General features: G+C 47.3%; 1 protein-coding gene across 3 annotated transcripts in view; it reads right to left on the minus strand.

The window, feature by feature from the left end:
* Positions 1–3,624, minus strand: part of SLC38A1 (solute carrier family 38 member 1) — a 42,769-nt gene extending 39,145 nt beyond the window's left edge. For all 3 annotated transcript variants that reach the window (XR_012629187.1, XM_074870417.1, XM_074870418.1), the window contains exon 1: positions 3,410–3,624. The gene's annotated coding sequence lies outside the window, so the exon portion shown is untranslated. The remainder of the gene's footprint in view (positions 1–3,409) is intronic.
* Positions 3,625–6,878: the final 3,254 nt, after the last annotated feature.

Raw genomic sequence — 6,878 nt, forward strand, 5'->3', positions numbered from 1 at the left:
CTCTGCAGCAGGCTGCAGCCGGGGGAGCGGCGGAAGGAAGGGGGTTCACCCTGGCCCAACTGGTGGGCTTGAGGGTGCCATGAAAAATGACCAAGGTGCTGGCATGCGCCTGTCCTGCCCACCAGCAACACCACCAGGATGAGGGCAGTGTGGCAGCCAGAAGGCCTTCCAGCTGCTGCAGCTGTTTGCTTGGTGGCTGCAAGCCATCACCTTTCATTTCCAGGCTCCTTCTCTCTCACACAGCCCCCACAGTGCGAGGGATGGAGTAGTTAAAAGATAAGGGGGGGTGGGGGGAAACAAACAAATGGCAGAAGACTTGAGAAGGAAGCTCAGAAAAGGATACTATAAAAGAGAAGTGATGAGCACAAATGTGGATTCTCACCCCTTCTCTCAGTACTATGTGACCTTGCGCTGCAACAGGAAAATGTTCCTGCTCTGCCCCATCGCTCTCCACACTGCCCTTCCATGCTGCCATAAAGAAAGGGAAGACAGTCCCAAATTAAGTCTCGACAGGCTACTCAGCTGATCAAAGGCAGGCAAATAAGAAATCATAAAATCCCAGTCTGATTCACCCAGTGATTCATTACTTTAGGCAAAACACTTAAAGATGAGCCATAAAGGAAAATGGTTTTAAGTACATTTTTGTTTTGAGCCCTTCCCAGTCAATTTAGGGAAGGCATTTGGCAGAGGAATATAGTCACATTTTTTCCTAATTATATTTCTCTGTGAAATCCTCTCAACAGTCTTGGTTTTGCTGAAGAGATCCCAGAACGCACTGCCACAAATAAATGAACTCTTGTCTTCTACAGAAAGTGGAAGTGCTGTACGAGTGGGACTTTACAGGTTACAGCAACAAAACAGACTATCCAGATGTATTTGTAAGGGCTAAACAGCAGCTCTGAAATTCTTACTTAAAATAAGTTTTGTACTATGGAAGAAAGAACCCTTTGCATAAGTTCATACGTAACTCACTTCTTTCTGCCCCAGCTTACAAGTAATTTCTTCGCTTCAGCTTTCTTGACTGTAAGCGACACAGAGTGATATTTACCTGATAGGCTTACACAAATATTATGAGACTTAACTGCAAAAGGGCCATGAAACACTTTCAACATAAAAAAGCTGCCATTTTTCCCAAGAGTGGCTGCTCAAACTTTGTGGATTGGGTTAAGGTCACAGCAATAAATACCTATCAGAAAGGAAACTGAATTCAGGCTTAGAATATTTAAATATTCCCACAATGTCTCATTTGCCTTCACAATACAAACTTTTACAGCGGTGGTTATTGTCACACTATGTGCTAAACGTGCTTCTACAGAAATGAGCAAGCTGAGAAAAAGACAGAGGAGAACATGGGAGGAAGGAGAGACCTATTTTTGCTCAGTCACCACTCTTCCCCTGGTGAAGAACAAACCCCAAAACCAGAAAAAAAACAAGAAAATGTAGGACAGAGACCCAAGATGAGCATCCTGCAAGCAGAGCAGCTGAGAAATCTCTGCCTCCCCTTCCATCCTTTAAAACCCTTGTCAAAAGCAGGATTTGGACACGAAGGACAATTGATCCTCCATGTTCTACAGCAGCCTGTAGAAAGCCTTGAACAACTCGGAGGATAATCCTCTGCACAGGGGTATGTGGAACATGGTGCTCACTGCCAACATGTCTCACCCAGGCTGGAGAGCCCAGTTGGTCCAACTACAGCATAAATAGTCTCAAGTGACAAGCCAGAGGATGCTGCAGTGTGCTTCAGTGAAGTGCTCTCTCTGTGGTGCCTCTTAAAAAGAAAAAAAACCCACAAACCCTTCCAAAAAGTCAAAGTCAAATAGGAGTCATTCAGTACGACGGTGAAGCAGATCCCATTTTAGTCAGTGAATTTCCACCGAGCCACAGCAGAAGGCCTCTGCTCACCAGCAATATGGCAATTCCTAGATTTCAGACAGGTTTTGACGGTCGGTTTCAGCGCAATTTCGGCATGGGCTCCTAGCCTGAAAAGGGCAGTTACTGATACAGCAACAGACAGAATTTCCTTTTAGAGGCTTTTTAAACAAAGTTGGTATTTTGGTGGCAAATGAAGTAAAAGTTAGATGGAAAGATGATGCTCTTTCTCCCCCTGTAGCTGTTTTCACTTCTGATCTAAGATGGTTAGAGTCAGAATGTCTTTTTTTCCTTCCAGAATGTATTTTATCAATTAACAAGGATCCTTTTCTAATACTTTACTTTTAGAACAATGGCTGGTCCATAACATGGACATTTTGCCTTTCAAGCACGTGTTAAAACCCAAACAAACCTAAAGGTGAATGAAGCATCACAAAGCACAGGTTACCATAATTTGGAATAGAAATACCTCACAGCAGTCCGTGGGACACTGAATAGCCCAGGAATATGTGGCGGCTTCAGCTGGTGGCACAAGAAGGCTATGGCTTTGCCTTCCATAAAACCAGCTGCCAAACCTGGGGTCTATTTCAGTCCTTCTAATGTCCCATAAACAAAGCACGGGTTTACACACCTCCTCGTCTCCTCTTTCACAAGGAGACACATCCTAGCTACAGGTTGCATTACAAACTCTGCAAAACAATGGAACAAACCCTCTTGCCGTAAAGGCAAGGTGGACGGACATACACGTGAGCAAACGCAGACCCAGGCATTCAAACCTGCCCCTTTTTGTTCTCGCCTAGGGCTCATTAAAACCGAGCAGCTTAGCTGTTACTATGTATTTACGGGCAAACACACACACACACACACGCGTGCGCGCCGTGGGCCGAGCCTGCATTTTCTAAATACCGTAAAACTTCCACTGACCCTGTGGCAGCGCTGGATTTAAGCGAAAGGCGACAGCGCTTCGCAGCAAGGCAGGGCGAAACCCGCGGCCGCGCATCTTGCGGGGGCTGCGGCACACGCGGCCCAGCCGCGCAGCTCCAGCCATCACGCTTGCCGGGCTCAAACTATTTTTTTTTTTTTTTTTTTTTGCCGCTGCCAGCGAAAGCTCGTAGATGCCGACTGCCGTTTTTCTGGTTTTCTTTTTGTGTTTTTTTTCAACGGCATGCTGCAGCGGCTCGCTACGGCAGCCCCCGGCGGGCAACCCCCCCGCCGCCGCGGGGAGATGCCGCATGGCCGGCTCCGTGTCCCCCACCCCGTCCCTTCCCGCCCCGCGACCCCGCCGCAGCGATGCCGCTGCGCTCCCTCATCCCCTCCCCGACTCACTGTGCGCTTTTAGGGTTTGAAATCGGCAGCGCCCGGGGGCGAGGAGGCACGTTTGAGCGGCGGGGGGAGGGGGGTGGGGAAGCTGCGCACACGGCGGAGACAAAGCGCGGCCCGCGGCGGGCTCCGGCCCGCGCTGCGCGACCGCGGCGCGGAGACAAAGGCTGCGCGGGGAGCCGCGTCCCCGTCCCCCCCGATTGCATCAGCTGCTGCCTACCTTCCCGAGGAGCCGCGGGGATCCCCCGAGGAATAATCCACCCTCTCCGGTTTGAATCGGCCGGAGCACCCCGACAAATAATTACAGTGATAATAATAAAATAAAAATTTTAAAAAATTAAGAAAAAGGGGCGAGGACGGGGGAAAATTAAATTGGCGAAACGAAGACGGCGAAGAAGATGCCGCTCCTCCTCCAGCCGCGGGTGTGTGCATGTGGAGGTGGGCGGGCGGGCTGGCGAGCGGGCGGGAGCGCGCGGGGCGCGCCGCCGCGCTGGGGCCGGGGCCGGGGCCGGGGCCGGGGCCGCGCCGCCAGGTGCTGCGGGGCGCGGAGCACCCGCGGAGCACCCGCGGAGCCCCCGCGGCGCCGCCTCCCCGGGGCCGCCCGGTCACACGGACGCACGTGGCCCCGGGCAGGGGACCTGTGGGGCTCCCCGGCACCCCCTGCTCCGCGGCCGCGCATACTTTCAGCACCTTTCTTTTTAAAAAAACCCCATTTTTTACAGTTTTTACAACAACAAAAATAATTTTTCTCTCTCTTTTTACACCACGGCTTGCCCACAGGAGAACCCCTCCTGGCAGGCAGGCCGGATTTTTGTGGCGTCTTCCCTGAAATGGCCACGGAAGATCTGGCATCATCATGTTACCCAATTTCCTGTTTCGTCACGCAGAATGTATATGCTGAAAATGCTGCCATTTGTGCGAGAGGTCAGAGCATTTCCAACTGGGGCCAGGCAGGCTTTTCAGAGACAAAGGGGAATTTGATGCCCAGATGATTTGCTGTAGCTTGTTATTTCCATACTAATCTCTAAAAAGCATTGTATGAGCTTTTTGGCTTGGAAAAAACTTTTTAAGGACAAACCTGAAGCAAGATGGCATTGCAGCTGTTGATTTGAGACCGCAGTCCTTGGTTTCACTCCACACAATGCATGAGTTGCACGGGATGTCACGAGGTGAAGAGTGAAAGGATGCTGGAGCATGCGGGTTGGGGTCAGTCTGCCTGGCCATCCGCAGGCCTCCGCGGAGGGGGGACAGCTGTTGGGAAGCTCTCACGGTAGCTCTGCCAGCAGCTTCTTGAGGCGTTTGCTCTGGAAGTTCCCTTACCGGGTCTCCTAAATGTCAGGCCAAAAAGGCAGATGACACACACGAAGAACTGTGGTTTTCAAATTACCACCTTTACACGTACAAGTTGGATTCCCATTTTGCTGTTTGCACTGCTTTTTTTTTTTTTTTAACTAGGGTAGCTCTTTGAATGTGAAGCGCTGTGCAAACAATAATTTAATTAACACCCATCACATCCCGCTAGGACGAGAGCCTATCATCCCAGTAATGAGGGTGAAGGCAGAGGAAGAGCTAGCTGCCCAAGGTCATTAAGCCCAGGGCTGCTCTTTCAACATTTCCTCATGCAAATAAACCTCTCTGGGGCTCACAGCAGCACCATGTGCAGCCCCGTAGAAATTTCAGATCCACAAAGGATGGGGGTTTGGATTCCAAGTCAGGGGCTTGACTCCCCATCCAGGCCTATGGGCAAGGCACCATGCCCAAAAGCAGAGAAGAAAGTATTTGCAATTCACTCTTACTCAATTAGGCTTATTTCTCTTAAACTGACAATCAACCTCCCCCCCCCCCCCCCAATTACTAAATAAAAATGTGTATTATGTAATGGATGTGGTCAGGTGGTATTGTTGTAGGGAATAAGAAGAAACGCTACTTTGTTTCTTTAAAAACAAAATGTGTATCAGGCTGAGTATCAGGTGAATTGTTGTTGATTTGATGTGTTCTGTTACCACAATTCATTTTATACCTGTAAATTTGATTTAGAGATAATTTGATTCTTACCTTGTCATGCATATTCTTAGCACCAAGGTAATTATTTTTCATAGAATTTGGAAAAAAATTCCTTTTAGCGTATTTTACCACAGCTTCACAAAAATAATAGCAGTTCTCAGAAATGAAAACTGTTTTACTTTGCACTTTTAGTATTTCAAATTTCTCCACTCTCCCTCTCAATATCTTTCAGATTTTTTAGCACTGCTGGTTCTGTTTACTTCGAGATGCTGTGAAACCTTCATGCTTGTGACCAGCATCTCGGCATCTTCTAGTTCTAGCTTTTATGATTTCTTGTAAACTTTTTTCAATAGATTTTTGTGCCATTCATTCCTTATTGACCTCATTCACCCCTCCTGAGTCTTTCACTTTAGCGTTTTCACTTACTATTTTGTTCCTGTATCTATTTCAGATATACCAAAGATTCAAGAATTTGCTTTTATATTTCATTTTTCTTCCTCTTGTCCTTCTAGAACTGGCCGTTCTCTTCTTGGATGCCTTTCAATGCACTTTTATATAGTCAAAATGGATCTTCTTCTCTTTCCTCTGAAATAGTGCTGAGCCTTTCTCTGTCTGTGATAACACCTTTCCCATCCTTCTTTTGTTCAGACCTGCACCTTCCAAATGCTCTTTAGATTATATTTCAGCTGCCTGAAATGCATCAGCAGCCATGCTTATTTTCAGAACTACACTCTGAAGTGCAATGTACTTCCAGAGTCTGGAAAATTCCCTTCTGAACTGCCCTTCAAAAATTTATGCTTATTGACTAATTTAAACTGTCTGATGGAAACTGCAGGTATGCAACAAAAAATATACCTATATAGTAAAAGTGAACTTAAATCAAAAGACACCAAATGCTTCTTTCATTGACTAAATTATCACGTGTGACCATTTGGCAAGCTTCTCCTTGTGCAGTTTTTACATGCTGTTTGATTTGGGGTGCATTTCACTGAAAGTGGGGCTTGGTTGGCTTCTTTGTTGTCTTTTGCTTCCAAATTGCAGTGAAGCCTACAAGAGATTCCAAGCACAATTCTTGCACCTGGCACAAAGCTGATGACAGAGGGTCATTAAATTTGGATGATGCTGTTCAAGTATTTTACCCTTGGGCAAATATATGGCTACAGCCCAGGGGAAAGCAGTTGCTGGAGTTGGAGGTAGCTGTGCCCGGGGTGGAGGGATTCACGGCTGACGTGACAAGCCTGGCAGGAGGAGATGGAGGTGCTTACAGAGTTCTCTTCACGTCTATTTTAGTACCTCCGTCACTGGCATGTTTGAATTTACGTGTTAGTGCTTGTGTGAAAGAGAGGCAAATAAAAGAGAACAGATCAGCAGCAGAAAGCCAGCTGAAGAAGAAAAATCCTGTGTTTTGCAGAGAAGCTGCTTGCTGCCAGAAAGTGACCTTGAACATCTTTGAAGTCTCTGACTGGCCTTCAAGAATTGGGCAAGAGTGATGAGGAAGCACAGGGTGTAGGCAATGGCTATTTTTGCATCTCAGTACTACATCTAAATCTTGTGCTAGTTGAACTAACATTCACATAGACTTTTGGGGCTTTTTTTGTTTGGTTTTGTTTTTTGGAAGGAAGACTTTGTGTCCATTTGCTGCAGAGACCCGCAAGCTTAGGTTTGATAAGGCAGCATCTAAACTA

Source organism: Strix uralensis, chromosome 5, assembly GCF_047716275.1.
Source record: "Strix uralensis isolate ZFMK-TIS-50842 chromosome 5, bStrUra1, whole genome shotgun sequence".
NCBI classification, from domain to species: domain Eukaryota; kingdom Metazoa; phylum Chordata; class Aves; order Strigiformes; family Strigidae; genus Strix; species Strix uralensis.